Source organism: Anomaloglossus baeobatrachus, chromosome 8, assembly GCF_048569485.1.
Source record: "Anomaloglossus baeobatrachus isolate aAnoBae1 chromosome 8, aAnoBae1.hap1, whole genome shotgun sequence".
Classification (NCBI taxonomy): Eukaryota; Metazoa; Chordata; class Amphibia; order Anura; family Aromobatidae; genus Anomaloglossus; species Anomaloglossus baeobatrachus.
The window spans coordinates 9,959,384-9,978,218 of record NC_134360.1 but is presented as its reverse complement, the minus strand read 5'-3'; the positions used below and the strand labels follow the sequence as shown (position 1 = coordinate 9,978,218).

Below are 18,835 nucleotides of genomic sequence, written 5' to 3'. Positions count from 1 at the left end.
CGTCACACTGTGACTAAACCTAGCTTGGTTCAACAGTTTTTTTTTTTTCTTTGTAAGGAAAAGCTTTTAAGGCTATGTTCACACACTACATCTTTTACCGTGTTTTGGTGCATTTTTGAGGTCACAAAGATGAACCCAAATGAATGCATTTCCTTCTCCCATCAAAGTCTATGAGATTTCTATTTTGCATTTTTTTTTTCTTTGCTGCGTTTTTGAAGATGCAGCATGTCAATTCTTTGTGTTTTTGCCAGCGTTTTTTCTGGCCAAAAAACGCATCTTTGTGGTCAAGAAAATATGCAGTGTGTGAACATAGCCTTAGTCGTGCCACCCTACCCCACCGGCCGGACATATGAAGAATACGGGAGAATGTTGTCATATGCAGAACAGAACTAGGACTGGTAAGAAATCCTTTAATCCCTTCACCGCCAGTGATTTTCCATTTTCACCTTTTCCTCCCCCTCTTCTAAGAGCCGTAACGTTTTTATTTTCCTACCCCCATAGCCGTATGAGGGTTGTTTTTTTTTGTTTTTTTTTTTATTTGCAGGACGAGTTGTATTTTTACAATAACACCATTGTTATTCTGCCCCATGTGTTGTACAGGAAAAATTCAAAGTGCGGTGAAATTGCAAAAAAAAAAAAAAATCATTTCCACATTTTTTTTTTTTTTAATTTATTTACAGTGTTCCCTATATGTTAAAAAGAAAAACAACCCTTTTAAATGCTGGACTCTGAGGATGTAAAGATGTTTACTGTCACTGAAGTCAGACTTTCTTGATCTGGGCTTTGGAGAATGTCCTCACTGGTGACCACTCTCTGGTCATTGGTCGCAGCAGTAATAAAATATAACAGGAGCTCAACAACAGAGATGGATTCTGGAATAGTCTCCCTCTAGTGGTTGTGGTTGGAATTACTTCTCAACAATTTACTGTTTATAGAATTTCCTCCTTTTCAGCCGCTCTGTATTTTCTGTCCTCTCCACCAAATGACTCCATGCATTGCCCCATTATAATGCTGATGTTACACTGGCATCATAGAGTGCCTGCAGTAATGAACTAAACTTCCCTTCTCGGTGCTTCTGTGTTTTTTGTTTTTTTTGATAATTGTGCAAAAGTTGGTTAGTGTATTTCCTATTATGTAGTGTGATATCATTAGGTTTCACCAACTGTATAATTCATGGGGGTCCTAGCAATCTTGTGAATACGGTGGACACTGTGCTGATGTAGCCCCACTGTCCGGAGGAAAATGGAGAAAGGGCTACCTTGTGTACCGATGATCGCACCCCTATCCAGTGCTTATGTCAGCAAACTAAAGGGATAATCTCATGTTATACAATATATGCAGGATATGCCATAAATGCTTGATAGATATGAGCCCAATCTAAAGATCAAGGGTCCACTTATCCCCCCCCCCACCCAGTCAGTGGAGTGGTGTCCATGGGGTGCTTGCATTGATTGGGCATCCCATATGTGTCGCCCTGGGCAAGCCAGGGGACACGGGAAACAACACCACTACACCCCACACTCCAGGTAGGCACACCTGCTAACCAGAAATCCTTGTTGCCTCCCTCCAAGAGTCTGTTGATGCACACCAGGGGGTGGGCCAGGCGGTTGGCTCCGCCCACCAAGGAGCTCACAACTCTGGAGGCAGGAAGTAACCAGGCAGAAAGCTCAGGGAGGAGCAAGAGTCGAGTCAGGGAGGAGGAAGTGGAAGGAGTGAGGAGTAGCCCGGGCAGGGGCTAGAGTAAACAACCAGAAGTGAAAGTAGAGGAAAGAAAAGGAGAGAAGGAGGAAAGCAAGAAGTGGAGACAGCGCAGAGAGAGTGCAAAGCCTGAGAGCCCAGCTGTGTGTAGGGCTAGAACAGCAAGGTCAGCGACGGCGGTGACTGTCCGGAGGGGGACCGTTTGGAAGTTCCTGGAAGGACCCCGTTGGCTGTGTGCCCGGTGGTCTGGAGCAGTGTTCCGAAGGACAGTCAGCACCAGGGCAGGGGCCTCTCGGACCCCGGCAAGGCTAGGAGTCGCCCAATTTGCCGAATCCGTCAGTGAAGGGGACGCAGATCCCCCAGCAACAAAGTCCCGATTGACGGCAACAGCCCGACCATTACCGGGGAGACACCGCCACCGCCAAGGCACCAGTTTCCCCAGGGCCAGCGCCTGCGGGCAAAGTGTAGAGCTCCTCCGGCCCAGATTGCAGTCGGGGAGCGGGTAACCGGAGGGAATCCACCGCTACCATCAGTCAAACAGGTGCAAGGAAGAGAGACGTCACCGTCACCTACCGGGAGTGCAGGTGCAACCGTCTGTGGGACCGTCCTACCAGCCATTGGTTTACCGTACAAACTGTGTCCGTGTCTCAGGCTGAGTGAGTACCACAGTGCCGCAAGGCACAGCGCTGCCCCCGCGTCCCTGCGCCCTCCAGGCCCTACACTTCACATCTCTTCACCGGGCCCCGGGATCACCAACCCCTACCCACGGAGGGGCAACACAACACCTGGCTGCTCCCATCACCATCCCCGGGACCCCCACACTGAGCAGCGGTGGTGCCATCACCACAACCGTGGGTGGCGTCACGAACTATAATCCCAACAAACAGCCCCCTTTCACTCACGGGCGAGGAGTGTCGCTCGAGACACCCCGGGATCCGGCCCGCAGCTCGAGCCACCAGGAGCAACTGCCGGACCCGAGCAGAAGGGGTGAGCGCGGTGTGCTGACACCCTCCTCCCCGCCCGCGACAACTTGGCGTCACGAACAGGATCTTACCGCTCTGCCGTCAGGTAGAGGTGCGCCTTGTTACCGCCGGAGGTATCTGGCAGAAAAATTTCAGAAGCCGCCATCTTTGGCGCGAAAAGTTCCCGCTCGAGCGTCTTCTCGAGCAGTAGAGGCGCGAAGGCCAAAACTCCGCCCCGAGAGAGGAGGGGCCGGAAAGAGCTAAGGGGGACGGAAACAAGATGTCTGCGCCCGACGAAGCCGCTGGAGGAGCGGTGGTCGCAGCCGCAGCGGCACCCGCGGATGGGAATGGGCCTGCCCAGGTCCCGGCCGTACTGGCGGGAGGTGCCGCGGCCCCCGCGCTTGCTCAGGTCATGCTGTTTTCCTTGCCCTATGCGCCCGGAGCTGCCTGGCTACCGCAGTATGACGGGAAACCGGATGCCTTGCAGGCCTTCCGGAAAAAGCTTAACCCGTTGCTAGAGCTGTACCCCCTGACTGATAAGCAACGTGCAGCGATAGTGCTAGGCCAGCTAACCGGTGCGGCGGAGCAAGAAGCGGAGACCTGGGCCGAGGGGGACCGGCTCTCTGTAGCCACCATCTTCGAGAAGCTACAGACTGCCTTCGAGACCCGGACTGAAGCTGAGCTGAGGATGCAGTTTTACCAGTGCCGGCAACGAGCTGGGGATAGCATTCGGGACTATGCTCTACGTCTGCAGACCGCCCTCCGCACGCTGAAGCGGGTGAACTCTATTAATGAGGCGGATAGCAATAAGATGTTAGTGGAGCAATTTGCGCAGGGGATGAGGTCCCCTGAGGATCGTAAACAACTCCGGCTGTGGGCCCTGGAACACCCTGATGTGGACTTCGCTGTGTTAAAGGAGCGGGCTATCAAAGCACTACAGCCCCCAGCTGCTGAAGCTCTGGAACCCGTCCTGTGGCCCGTCGAGACGGCTCCCGTTGTGGCGACCCCAGCCAAACCAACCTCCTTACTACCCGCAGCCTCGAGTAGCACAGTGGAAGAACTGGCAGCCCAGGTCCGTCGCCTGGACGGAGACCTTGCCAAAATCCTTGCTGCGCTTCAACCTCTGACCAGATCTCAGCCCCCAGCGCAGATACAGCTTGCCGACAGCCCCGAGGATGTTCCCTGGATGCAGCAGAGAAGCGCTAACAACCCGCGGAGCAGACCTCCAATCTGCTACAAGTGCCGTAAGCCGGGCCATGTTTACCGACAGTGCCCGTTAAACGAGCAACCCCTGGGGCCCCGGGCCAATCCTCAGGAGTAGAACACCGTGGCCCCCCGGACTGGCGAGACCGATACGTCGGGGCCCGCCCTATCATCCCTGTGGCTGTGGACGGCATACCCGTGATGGCTCTCTTGGACACTGGATCACAGGTAACTACCATACCGTACACATTGTATCAGCGATATTGGGCCACAGACGAGCTGGCGCCTCCTGACAATAGTATAAATTTGATTGCCGCTAATGGACTTCCATTGACCCAGGTGGGGTATAAAGAGGTGGCTATGACAGTGGGGCAAGCTGAACTGCAACACCAGGGTATGATTGTGATCATGAATGAGCCTAGTGATCATAACCCGAAAATAGTGTTGGGGACCAATGTGATGGAACACTGCATGGCTGATGTGCTGAACCTTTTGCAGCAGCTAGCCGCCACGGCGGCGGGGAGCCGGCAGAGGGCTGTGCAGCGTGTGTGTGTGTGTATATGTATGTGTGTATGTACATATATACCCTGTTTCCATCATATAAGTGTGTGTGTGTATGTATATGTGTGTGTGTGTGTGTGTGTGTGTGTGTGTGTGTGTATGTATGTATGTATGTATGTATGTATGTATGTATGTATGTATGTGTATATATATATATATATATATATATATATATATATATATATATATATATATATATATATATATAATGTTTCCTCGAAAATTATATATATAATAAAATAAAATATAATATATTATTTTATTATATATTATATATATAATTTTCGAGGAAACAGGATATATATATATATATATATATATATATATATATATATATATATATAGATATAGATATAAGATATAAGATATAAGATATAAGATATAAGATATAAGATATAAGATATAAGATATAAGATATAAGATATAAGATATAAGATATAAGATATAAGATATAAGATATAAGATATAAGATATAAGATATAAGATATAAGATATAAGATATAAGATATAAGATATAAGATATAGATATAGATATAGATATAGATATATATACCCTGTTTCCTCGAAAATAAGACCGTGTCTTATATTTAATTTGTGCTCCCAAAGATGCGCTGGGTCTTATTTTCAGGGGATGTCTTATTTTTCCATGAAGAAGAATACACATTTATTGTTGAATAAAAAAAATAACTACTACTGTACAGTATATAATAAATGTTATCACAAACCAGCTGGGGTCCTGGGTTCTAATCCCACCAAGGACACCATCTGCAAGGAGTTTGTATGTTCTCCCCGTGTTTGCGTGGGGTTCTCCAGTTTCCTCCCAGACTCCAAAGACATACAGATAGGGACTCTAGATTGTAAGCCCCAATGGGGACAGTATTGCCAATGTATGTAAAGCGCTGTGGAATTAATAGCGCTATATAAGTGAATAAAATTATTATTATTATTATTATTATTATAAACAGACAAACTGAATCCTATCAAGAATTTCTTGTTACTACCATTATTTCCATGTACAACATGCCCTGGTGTTCTTTCTGTTCGGCGGGCATGCTTTAAAAACAAAAACAAACTTTGCTAGGTCTTACTTTTGGGGGACGCCTTATATTTAGCAATTCAGCAAAACCTCTACTAGGTCTTATTTTCACGGGAGGCCTTACTTTCGGGGAAACAGGGTATATAAATAATATCTGAGTAGGACCGCCTACTGGACTCCTGATTTCCCAAACAGCAGAAATTCCAATAATTTCCCCCAATTCTTCCCCCACATTATGGTCCGCCTCTGCCCCGATCCTCTTGCTCTGTAAACGCCGCTCACAGATAGGACTTCATGTACAATGTGACGGGTTCCCTTCAGAAGCGTCCTTGTAAACTGCGGGGACGTATCTGGGAATTTGTGTCTTCCCGACTTTACTGTGATATGAAAGCATTTTTGATGCGACTAATGAGCTGTCGGCAGAAATCCCGCGTCCCGGGGAGACGCGGACTCCAGTCCTCCAGGAGACGCGGATCACACACAATAATTGAGCAAATACAGGGAGAAGCTGCTCGTTATTAACCATGAAATGGAGGTTTTGGTGATGATTAACTCGTCATGCAAACCATTTCTTTAAAGATTCTCCAATTCAGGGCGAATATGTGAGGTGCAATCTAACGAGCGATGCTGCGAAATGCTCCGAGCAATATTACTGATAGGAGCGATGTGCGATCATTGATATTTGTATCATCTGAGCATCCGGGGCTTGTAAAAGCCAAAAAATTATCCATTATGTATCAAGTAAGGAACAGAATAATGTAATGTGGCCACGTAACAAAACTTAGAATGGGTCCCCAAGACAAAATGACCACCATGGATGGATAGTGAATAAATAAAAATATTATACTGGTCTGTCTGTCAGTTCTTGTAGTGCATCAGCTCTCCAGTCCTCCATGTTTGTCATTGGGTCTTCCAGCGCCAAGGCCTGTAATTTGCCTCCACCAGGGGTGACGCGCATAAATAATATGTCACCACCATTCGGCACTTGGGACTTACAATGGCCTCACTGCTCTTACAGTAAAGAATACATAGTATCACTGCTCTTACAGTAAAGAATACATAGTATCCCTGCTCTTACAGTAAAGAATACATAGTCTCACTGCTCTTACAGTAAAGAATCCACAGTCTCACTGCTCTTACAGTAAAGAATCCATAGTCTCACTGCTCTTACAGTAAAGAATCCACAGTCTCACTGCTCTTACAGTAAAGAATCCACAGTCTCACTGCTCTTACAGTAAAGAATCCACAGTCTCACTGCTCTTACAGTAAAGAATACATAGTCTCACTGCTCTTACAGTAAACCATAGTCTCACTGCTCTTACAGTAAACCATAGTCTCACTGCTCTTACAGTAAAGAATCCATAGTCTCACTGCTCTTACAGTAAAGAATCCATAGTCTCACTGCTCTTACAGTAAATAATCCATAGTCTCACTGCTCTTACAGTAAATAATCCATAGTCTCACTGCTCTTACAGTAAAGAATCTGCATCTGTAATTATAATTGAACTTCCTTTCCTGTAGATGTAGTGGATGCCCCTTGTCCCTGTTGCAGGCCAAGGTGTAAAAAAGATGATTAGAGCTATTTCTGCACTGTCCCCTCATATGTTTGTACGTGGTAATACAGTCGCCCCAAAGCCTTCCTTTTTCCAAATTGAATAACTGTAAGTTTAATAACCTGTCTTGCATTCCCCCCATTCCCTTAATAATCTTGGTTGCTCTTCTTTGCGCCCGCTCTAGTTCAGCTATGTCCTCCTTACCCAGTATATAAGTGTGGGGTCGCTCTAGTGACTTCTATAGGGGTAAAACTATGGTCTTCTCATGAGCATCTCGGTCTCGTTTAATGCATCCCATTATTTGATTCGCCTTGGCAGCAGCTGCCTGACACTGGTCAGTAAAGTTGAGTTTACCGTCCAACCAAACATCAAAGACTTTTTCAGTGACCATTTTACCCAGTGTCTTACAATTGAGTGATGTGTATTATGGCCTCCAAAGAGTTCAGTTTTCGTCTCGTCTGACCAGACTACATTCTATACTATTTCACAGACTTCTCTAAATGTTGTGGAGTAAACTTTATACGCTCTTGAACCTGCTTTCTGTTCTTCAATGGAGTCTTGTATGGTGAGCGTGCATACAGGAGCGTGCATACAGGAGCGTGCATACAGGCCATGGAGGGGGAGTGCATTAAGTTATTATTTTCTTTGAAACAATTGTACCTGCTGATTCCAGGTGACCTTGGATTTTTTGACAACTCTTCCAATAATTCTTTTCGCTCTTCTGTCTCAATTTTTGCATGGAGCACCTGGTCATGGCCAGTTTTTGGTGAAATGATGTTCTTTCCATTTCCGGATTATGGCCCCAACAGTGCTCAATGGAACATTCAGTAGTTTAGAAATTCTTTTGGAACCAATGACAGCAGTATCTTTTGCAATAATAAGGTTGTGAAGGTCTTGAGACAGCTCACTGGTTTTACCCATCATTAGATGTTTCTTGTGTGGCACCTTGGTAATGAGACATCTTTTTATCGGCCATCAGTGGAACCAGCTGATTATTATTTGTCATGAAGTGTCAGGATTGCTTTCTAGTAACTGATAGATTTCATCTGGTGTCAGGACTTTCCAGGGCTTATTGCACCTCTCTCTCTTAATGTGTTCAATACTTTTTTTCCCTGCATCATTTCTCATTATTACAAATCACTTAATCTATGGAACATCTATGGTTTGATTTCCTTGCCTGTGTGGATTGGATGGGTTGTTAATGACATCTGGGGAGAAATTCATGTTAATAGCGGCTTTAGAAAGATATTTACTTAGAAAATCGGTGACGTGTTCAATACTTATTTCACCCGCTATAGAATAAATATATAATCACCCCTTAGGGTCCCACTGGTTGAAGATATCAGACCTTACTCCCCTGTTCCAGGACCGGCTCTTGGACAGATTTTGCCACCAGGTTGCGGTGATGAAGTCATTACTACGGCGCACGTGACAGCTGTGGCCAATTATTGGTCTCGGAGCTGGCGCCAATCTAATCAACATGAGCCCTCCTGGTGGATCGGTAATTCCCGGCAGTGCTGACCCCATATGTTTCTCTTAAAGGGGCATTTGCACAAGACTTTCTTAACCTCGCAGGTAACAACTGATCAAAAACCGCGTCACATCGGCACGGATTTGTGATGCATTTATTATGTGTGGTTTTTATAGGTGAAACACATTTATTTGATATATTTAACCTGTAAAAAACACACATTTAAAAATGGTATATAATTCCTGTAATACTGATGATGTCATTTTAGACTTTACCTTTGATGGGGTCTTGTAGGGGTAGTAAGATGGCAGCCAGAAGAGCGATTGTTCAGGCAGAATCTTCCATGACCGATCATTGGCGCCCGATAATCGCGCTGTAGACTGGAGTGACGGGGAAGCAACTTTGTCTGTTGACTACTTGGATGCCGCAGCTGATATTGGCCAAATCATCTAAGGGGTTAAGCTGTGGGGGATCAGAGATCTCCAGAATCACGGTCGTATCTGTGGGATCAGCATTTGGTAAAAAAAAAAATGAAATCTGAAGAATTAGCGCAGAATTAGAGTTGTAGAGGATTGTAAGAACACGACCACCATAGTACCACCATAATGCCGCCATAATGCCGGCCGTGTCTGTACTTTGTATCCACTGGTCTGAACAGGGCTGAGCTGCATCACCGTCTGTTTTCAGAAGAAATCCCCATTTTCTAGTTCTGCATTTTGCAGCCTCTGATGTCTCCGCTTCTTCTGATGAGCGCGGTAGATTGTACGTGTGTAATGGACATATTTATTACTGTCGGCTGATAGTTTTATTTTTCTGGGCTGCGGAGGAGACGTGTAACGTATTCATGGAGCCTCCTTGAAACGAAGTCAATTATTCACTGTGGATGTTATAAAAGTAGATTAAACGAGTCTGGTTATTAGAGGAGATTAGCGCCCTGCGCCGCCGCGGGGAGATTTAGCTTTAATTGTCAGTCGGGGTTCTTGCATTAGGCACTAGATGTGATGAAGTGCAAAGAACAAGGAGGAAATAAGTGAGTTTGTAGAATTCAGCCGCCATTAGATGTGTCCGATGAAGGATGGTTTGTTTGGCTGGATCTATCTCCCCCCGACTCTCCCATCCACAGGAGCGGTCACTCTGCTGCGCGCTCCTACCTTGTAATAGGGCGCGGTCAGGTATGTCTGCCAAGCGGCTTATCTTTTAAAGAGCAAAGGGATCGAAAGTCAGAAATTGGACATGCCAGATCCTTCTCTACCTTGATATGTCATTTTTTGGGGCTTCCAGACACCTTAAACTGTTACATTAAAGCTCATCCATGTCACAAGTATGTCGCATCCGCATATTACATCTTGTATTGAAGTGGATTTTCTTTCATTTGATGCTGAAGGGGTTAAGGACTGTTTACCTTCTGGAGGAGATTACTCATAGCTTTAATCACAGCTGCAGCATATTTTTATCATGCCCTTCCTCTATATTTACCCACTTTTGGCTTCACTCCATGCTGGTGATCGTCTATGCTGACTATGTAACGCCCCTGCAGCCGGGTCGTTACAGGGTTTTAAACATTACCCCATTTTTCCCGGGCGGGCAGGAGGTGAGGAGTCCACACACACACACACACACACACACACACACACACACACACACACACTGGCAGGAAGAAGTTAAAAAATTCTTCAGCATGTAGTTTTCGCCTGCATGACTCATCCTGTCTCCTTAAGAGCATGTGTGCAGGTCCCCATGACAGCCTGATGGGAGGAGGGCCTGAAATGAGGAGTGAAGTGCAGAGCAGACAGAAAGTTTAGTCAGAACGTCAGAGGCTGCTAGAGAGTGCAGACCTCCACAGAGAGCAGCTCCTGCTGAGCAGATGCCACGAGACCAGGGCTGATAACATCTGAGGAAGGGAATGGAGCTGAGGACTGGGGATCCTTGGAGAGTGTTGGAGCCGGTGGCGGTACTGCTTATGCTACCGGGCAAGAGAGACAGAATGGCAGCTGCTCCCCAAGATGCTCCAGGGGATAGCATTAACACACCGAAAGAGAGAGACCCTCAGATCACCTCACCGGACCCCCCTTCCTCCTACCTGCCTGGGACCGACCAGAGGCTGCAGGCGGCGAGGACCAGCACCCGGGTGCGATGTGGAATGGACTTTTAATAAAGAACAAGTGGAACCGCACTCCGTGACTGGTGTGAGTGATGCCGCCGCCCTGTGCCCCCGGTGTCCCTGAGGACTGATGCCCTGGGTCTCATATACCTCCCGGGGCTCCCCCGCTCCACCCGTGGGGAGCGATTCCATCCGGCTGTCTTTAACACCTGCCCCAGAGAGAGACTGCGCAGCGGCGGCTGAATACCTGGCCGCATACCACGGGTGGCGCTGCTAGCATCCCCCGTCCCCATCCCGTACCGTTTCCTGGGGGAGAGCGATGGCAGAGGAGGCAGAGTCCTCAGTGGCCGCTGCGACCGATGGCAAGCTCCCCAGGAACCCCGTTACCCTCCTTCCATCCCCCTTGCCACACCGGACTGACTGTCAGACTTTCCTTTTATTGAAACCCGCCGAGGTGAGGAAGCCGGATCGGGCCACTCACAGCCTGACCCCAAATACCACCGGCCCGATGACCGTGCTAGCCCTGCAGGCCCCGGCGCGGGAGTTTCAACTACTTTCAAGAATTATCCACAAAGGGAGAAAAGAAATCTAGGCACTCACCATTAGTAGAAATCTTCTTTTTATTCAATCAAAGAATTAAAAACACATTCAGGAGGCGGATGCAGGGTACATCTCAAGGCCCCGTTACGCGCAACGACATCGCTAACGAGATGTCGTTGGGGGTCACGGAATTCGTGACACACATCCGGCCTCGTTAGCAACGTCGTTGTGTGTGACACGTACGAGCGACCGCTAACTATCAAAAATACTCACTTAGTCGTTGACACGTCGTTCATTTCCAAAAAATCGTTGCTGGTTCAGGACGCAGGTTGTTCATCGTTCCTGAGGCAGCACACATCGCTACGTGTGACACCTCGGGAACGACGAACAGCAACGTACCTGCGTCCTCCGGCAACTAGGTGGCCGTGACTTTCATGCGGCTGCTCTCCGCCCCTCCGCTTCTAATGGACGTCTGCCGTGTGACGTCGCTGTGACGCCGCACAAACCGCCCCCCTTAGAAAGGAGGCTGTTCACCGCCCACAGCGACGTCGCTAGGCAGTGAAGGATGTGTGACAGGTACTAGCGATTTTGTACGCCACAGGCAGAGATTTGCCCATGAAGCACAAACGACTGGACCGGGTGCGAACGCTAGCAACATCACTAGCGATGTCGCAGCGTGTAAAGCCCCCTTAAGACGCAGGGCATGCCAAGAACACGGTGACCGTTTTGTACACTTAGGAAGTGCGCCAAACAGTCACCGTTTTGTGTTTTTTATTTAAATAAAAACATTTCTACTAAGTGTGAGTGCCACCATTTCATTTCTCCCTCTGTGGATTTGGACTGTTGGGCTGATTGCCAGGTGCAGCACCTCCGTGTATCTGAATATTGGTATCATCTCAGCTCTGACTATTCCTGTTTTGGAGACTATTAAGTGGAGCTACGTTTGTGTCTGGAATTGGTGCCGGACCTTCATCTCCCTTGTGGATTTTTTTGCATTGACTTTGAAGGATTGTGTCTCTGGAGAAGCTGAGGTGTTCATTTCCGTTGCAGCTGTGAGGATTCCTGCTGTAGAAACCAAGGAGTGTTATTTGTTGTGTCTTTTCCCACCCATTTGTCTTACCTTTCTTGTGTTACTTTATTTTAGTAGTGAGATTACTGTCTCTCTGACCTAAACACTAGTCTGGGTGAGTTCAGGGCCAGTGAAGGCCTTGGCACATAACGGCGCACATGGGAAAGACCTGTCTAGGGGTGTTGGGGAGTGCAGGGATCAGCCGCAGATGAGTGCAAGGTTGTGACCCCTCCGCCTATCACCATGGTATTCCTTTACATCTTCTCTGGTTTTTCCTCTGTATTGCGTCACATGCCATTTGTTCTCTTGCCGAGGCATGACAATTCAGTTTGCTAGTACTGTAAAATGCTGCAGATTTTGCACAATGCTGCTTGTGCTCTATAGAATAGGCGTCTGTAGATATTCTACCAACAGTGGATCATGGCGGAGATGCTGGTCCCCGGAGCAGTCCTCTTATACAGCCCCTTTGATTGACATGTCTCTGGCCCCAATACATCACCAGGCGTGGCTCTGGTGGCATGCAGCACGTGCAGTGAGGCGAGGTGCACTGGTTGTGATTTTCTGTGCACTGTGCTTACACTGGAGGCTGCTGATGACTTGTCTCGACCAGAGGGACCCCAATCAAGAAGGGGCCGCCCAGTGAGACTGCTTAAGAGAGAGGCCAATCCTCTGCAGTTAGTTTTTATAGGGATGCAAAATTGGAGTCATGTCATGTAGGAATGCACTTCCTTGCCCTTCTATCCAATAGTGGTCAGTAGGGTTAAAAGTCCTGATCGGGTCCCCCTTTTAAAGTGCTGCTAGTTCTGGTCACTAATCCTTTGGTTGATACGAGATTTGCATCAGTACCATAGGAGATAAAGTGCTCCCATTGCATTTTTATGAAATCAGTATAAGGCTATGTGCACACGTGGCATTTTTTTTCATGCATTTTTCCTTATTTTAATCAATAAAAACAAAGAAAAAGCATCGAGTCTATGACTATCCTGACTTGCTGTGCACTCGCTGCTTCTTTTTTCCTTGCAGATTTTGTTGCAGAAAAAAGCAGCAGCATGTGAATTATTTCTGCATTTATTTCCTGCGTTTCTATAATCCCCTGAAATGCTTTATCACTACAGAGGATTATATCGCAGCACTTTGCCTCATACACCGCGCATACAGCATGGTGCACGAGGTTCTCTGTAGCTGAGTAACCCGGGGTCATCATGATCACATTACAGGGATCTGATCGCCAGGGAAAGGTAAGCAATTCCTCTCTGTGCCTCCTGAATGCTGTGATCGCGGGGCATCGCTCCGGGCAGTGAGAGCTGGGTCCCAGCTGTAACATGAGCCGGAGACCCGGCGGCGATCGTGGGGGGTACAGCGCCTGAACCCCTGCAATCACCATGACTAAAAAAAGCAGGAAAAAATGTGCAAATGCAATAAAAATGCTTGTTTTTTCAGCTGCTTTTTTCCTTTCAAAACATGCTTTTTATGTGCAGAAAAGGAGCAACGTGGGCACATATTAAATCCTCAACAACGAACTCCGATCTACTGAGCCAAGCGGATCCACCGGCTTCAGTCAGGATCTAAGTGCGGTTTAGCCGGACATTAAAAGAACTTAGTCATGGTAACCACAGAAATCACAAGTATCAATATCTTGGTTATTAATGGCCCAAAACCTTGGAATTACTGCGTAAAAAAAAAAAAAAAGTTGTGTTGCAAGCAGTACTGCAGATGGCCAGCAGATGGCGCTAGATGTTTACTGTATAAAATGCAGACGCTCACTGAGTGACAAGTGTTGACTGAACCAGTGGGAATTCGGGCGGATTATTTATTTTATTTGTGTTTTTATTTATAGATGACCTGTAAATGTAAACTGCGCAGAGAATCCTGATGTCCCCGTGACATTAGCCGTTCCCTAATCACTTGTCACTGAATGTTCGGTCATTTTTGTGCTGAGTTTCTTCCGCTCTTCAAAGTGGAACTTCGGGATCGTGTTATGTGGATCCTCAAAGCATCTGGTACCAAAAATAAGCCCTCGTGCAGCTCAGACAGATGGTGCTGGTCCAGCAGAGCGTACCCGTGAGAATAAGGCTATGTGCACACGCTGACGTTTTCAGGCAAAAATTTTTTGCACCTTGCGGCAGAAAAATGCATCAAAAAAGCATGTGTTTTCTAGGTTTTTTTTTTTTTGTGAAGTCACCAAAATTCACCGAACAAAAAAAAAAATCACTAAGAATTGACACGCTGCAGCTTTTTTTCTGCATTTGAAAGGAAAAAATAAGCAACATGTGCACAGCACTTCAGGATTCATCATGGACTTTGCTGGCACAGGGATAGGCAGGCAGATTTCGGCCACAAACTGCCCCAAAAACGCACAGTGTCCACAAAGCCTAATGGAGGATGATGATGGGTGATTGGAAACTTGCAGAATGGAACTGAGACCACGGAAACTGATGAAGAGTTCAAGTCAAAGAAACTGGTGTAGTAGAACAGGGCAGAGAAGAAGCAGAGTAGACTCGGGACCAAAAAAATGGTGAAGCAGAGCCAAATTTGTATAGCAGAATTAACCTAACAATGTGTGTGTTTATATGTATATGTATCATATATAATATTATACAGTGCCTTGAGAAAGTATTCACCTCCTCCGTCATTTTACCCATTTTGTTACATTACAACCTGTGTTTTTAAATAGATATTTGTAGCCTGATTTGTCTATGATTCATCAGCACTAAATTCACCCCTTTTGGTTCTCAAGTCCTCAGACAGTTCTCTTCTCCTCTTTCAGTTCTCCATGCTTAGTGTAGCATACACAGACACACAATGCAAAGATTGTCAACTTCTCCCTTTTTTATCTGGTTTCAGGTGTGATTTTCATACTGCCCACACCTGTTACTTACATTTTTGGCTATGACTGTATGTATTCACCCTTTTTGCCCTGAATCCCCTAAACATTTCTGGTGCAAGCAATTCCCTTCACAAGTCACATGTTAAGTGAAAATAAGTCCTCCTGTGTGCAATATACATGTCCCAGGATCTGTTACTATATAGTCACCTTTTCTGAAAGGCCACAGAGGCTGCAACACAATTAACCAAGAGGCACCACTAACCAAACAGCACTATGAAGCCCAAGGACATCTCCAAACAGCACCATGAAGCCCAAGGAGATGTCCAAACAGCACCATGAAGCCCAAGGAGATATTGAAACAGCACCATGAAGCCTAAGGAGATATTCAAATAGCAACATGAAGACCAAGGAGATGTCCAAACAACACCATGAAGCCCAAGGAGATCTCCAAACAACACCATGAAGCCCAAGGAGATCTCCAAACAACACCATGAAGCCCAAGGAGATCTCCAAACAACACCATGAAGCCCAAGGAGATCTCCAAACAACACCATGAAGCCCAAGGAGATCTCCAAACAACACCATGAAGCCCAAGGAGATCTCCAAACAACACCATGAAGCCCAAGGAGATCTCCAAACAACACCATGAAGCCCAAGGAGATCTCCAAACAACACCATGAAGCCCAAGGAGATCTCCAAACAACACCATGAAGCCCAAGGAGATATTCAAACAGCAACATGAAGACCAAGGAGATGTCCAAACAAGTCTGAGACAAAGTTGTTGAGAAGTACAAGTCACAGTTTGGGTCTAAAAAAATATCCCATCTCTGATGATCCCCTGGAGCACCATCAAATCCATTATCATCAAATGGAAAGAACATGGTACCACAACAAACCTGAGCAAAACCTGTTTGTCTGTCAGTGATTTGAGGCTGGGACGGAGATTCACCTTCCAACAAGACAATGACCCAAAGCTCCTGCTAAAGCCACACTCGAGGGGTGTAAGGGGGAATATGTAAATGTATAGGAGCGGCCGAGTCACAGCCCAGACCTTAATCCAATCGAGAATCTGTGTTCAGACGTGAAGATGGCTGCTCACCACAGGAAACCTCTCACTGGAAGGAACTGGAGCAGATTTACCTTGAGAAATGAGCAAAAATCCCAGTGAGAAGCTGAACGAGACTCATCCAAAGTGACTGGCAGCAGTAATCGCTACAAAAGGGGGCTCCACAAAGTACTGATTTTAAGGGGATGATTAATTATGCACGCTGACTTTTCAGTTTTGTCCTATCTGTTGTTTGCTTCACACTAAAAAAAAAAACCACCCCAGTGTAATTCCAGGTTGTAGGGTGGCTAACCACAACAAAATGCCAAGAGGGTGAATACTGTATGTACAGACTGTATATGTATGTATGTATGTATGTCATATACTGTGTGTGTGTGTATGTATGTATGTATATGTGTGTGTATATATATATATATATATATATATATATATATATATATATATATATATATATATATATATATATATATATATACCTATATTTATTATTTTATATTATACAGTGCATTGCAAAAGTATTCAGCCCCCTTGAATTTTTCAACCTTTTCCCACATTTCAGGCTTCAAACATAAAGATAAAAATGTTAATGTTTTGGTGAAGAATCAACAACAAGTGACACAATTGTGAAGATGAAGGAAATGTATTGCATATTTTAAACTTTTTTATAAAGAATAACTGAAAATTGTGGCGTGCAATATTATTCATCCCCTGTAAGTTAATACTTTGTAGCGCCCCCTTTTGCTGCGATTACAGCACAGTCTCTTGGGGTATGTGTCTATCAGTTTTGCACATGGAGAGGTGAAATTCTCGCCCATTCTTCCTTTGTAAACAGCTGGAGCTGAGTGAGGTTGGATGGAGGCGTTTGTGAACAGCAGTTTTCAGCTCTTTCCACAGATTCTCGATTGGGTTCAGGTCTGGATTGATCTTGGCCATTCTAACACCTGGATACGTTTATTTGTGAACCATTCCATTGTAGATTTTGCTTTATGTTTTGGATCATTGTCTTGTTGGAAGACAAATCTCCGTCCCAGTCTCAGGTCTTTTTCAGACTCCAACAGGTGTTTTTCAAGAATGGTCCTGTATTTGGCTCTATCCATCTTCCCATCAATTTTAACCATCTTCCCTGTCCCTGCTGATGAAAAGCAGGCCCAAACCATGATGCTGCCACCACCATGTTTGACAGTGGGGATGGTGTGTTCAGGGTGATGAGCTGTTTTGCTTTTACACCAAACATATCGTTTGGCATTGTGCCCAAATAGTTTGATTTTGGTTTCCTCTGAGCAGAGCACCTTCTTCCACATGTTTGGTGTCTCCAGGTGACTTGTGGCAAACGGTAAACAACACTTTTTATGGATATCTTTGATAAATGGCTTTCTTCTTGCCACTCTTCCATAAAGGCCAGATTTGTGCAGTGTAGACTGATTGTTGTGCTATGGACAGACCCTCCCACCTCAGCTGTAGATCTCTGCAGTTCATCCAGAGTGATCATGGGCCTCTTGGCTGCATCTGATCAGTCTTCTCCTTGTGTGAGATGATAGTTTGGATGGACGGCCAGATCTTGGTAGATTTGCAGTGGTATGATGCTCCTTCCATTTCAATATGATCGCTTGCACAGGGCTTCTTGGGATGTTTAAAGTTGTGGAAATCTTTTTGTAACCAAATCTGGCTTTAAACTTCTCCACAACAGTATCCTGGACCTGCCTGTTGTGTTCCTTGGTCTTCATGATGCTCTCTGTGCTTTACACAGAACACTGAGACTATCACAGAGCAGGGGCATTATACGGAGACTGATTACACACAGGGGCTTATACTTATCATCATCAGTCATTTAGGACAACATTGCATCATTCAGAGATCCTCAATCAACTTCTGGAGGGAGTTTCCTGCACTGAAAGTAAAGGGGATGAATAATATTGCACGCCACAATTTTCAATTATTTATTTTTTTAAAAAAACTTTAAAATAACCAATAAATTTCCTTCATCTTCACAATTGTGTCACTTGTTGTTGATTCTTCACCAGAACATTCACATTTTATCTTTATGTTTGAAACCTGAAATGTGGGAAAAGGTTGAAAAATTTAAGGGGGCTGAATACTTTCACAAGGCACTGTGTGTGTGTGTGTGTGTGTGTGTGTGTGTGTGTATGTACAGTAGAGACCAAAAGTTTGGACACACCTTCTCATTCAAAGAGTTTTCTTTATTTTCATGACTGAAAATTGTAGATTCACATTGAAGGCATCAAAACTATGAATTATCACATGTGAAATGAAATACTTGGTGTGAAACAACTGAAAATACATCTTATATTCTAGGTTCTTCACAGTAGCCATCTTTTGCTTTGATTACTGCTTTGCACACTCTTGGCATTCTCTTGATGAGTTTCAAGAGGTAGTCACCGGAAATGGTCTTCCAACAGTCTTGAAGGAGTTCCCAGAGATGCTTAGCACTTGTTGGCCCTTTTGCCTTCACTCTGCGGTCCAGCTCACCCCAAACCATCTCGATTGGGTTCAGGTCTGGTGACTGTGGAGGCCAGGTCATCTGGCGTAGCACCCCATCACTCTCCTTCTTAGTCAAATAGCCCTTACACAGCCTGGAGGTGTGTTTGGGGTCATTGTCCTGTTGAAAAATAAATAATGGTCCAACTAAACGCAAACCGGATGGAATAGCACGCCGCTGCAAGATGCTGTGGTAGCCATGCTGGTTCTGTATGCCTTCAATTTTGAATAAATCCCCAGTGTCAGCAGCAA

The 18,835-nt window shown here is 45.7% G+C and overlaps 1 protein-coding gene across 1 annotated transcript in view; it reads left to right on the top strand.

The window, feature by feature from the left end:
* FGD3 (FYVE, RhoGEF and PH domain containing 3) overlaps positions 1-18,835 on the top strand; it is a 283,382-nt gene that overhangs the window by 31,845 nt on the left and 232,702 nt on the right. The gene's annotated exons all lie outside the window — the stretch shown is intronic.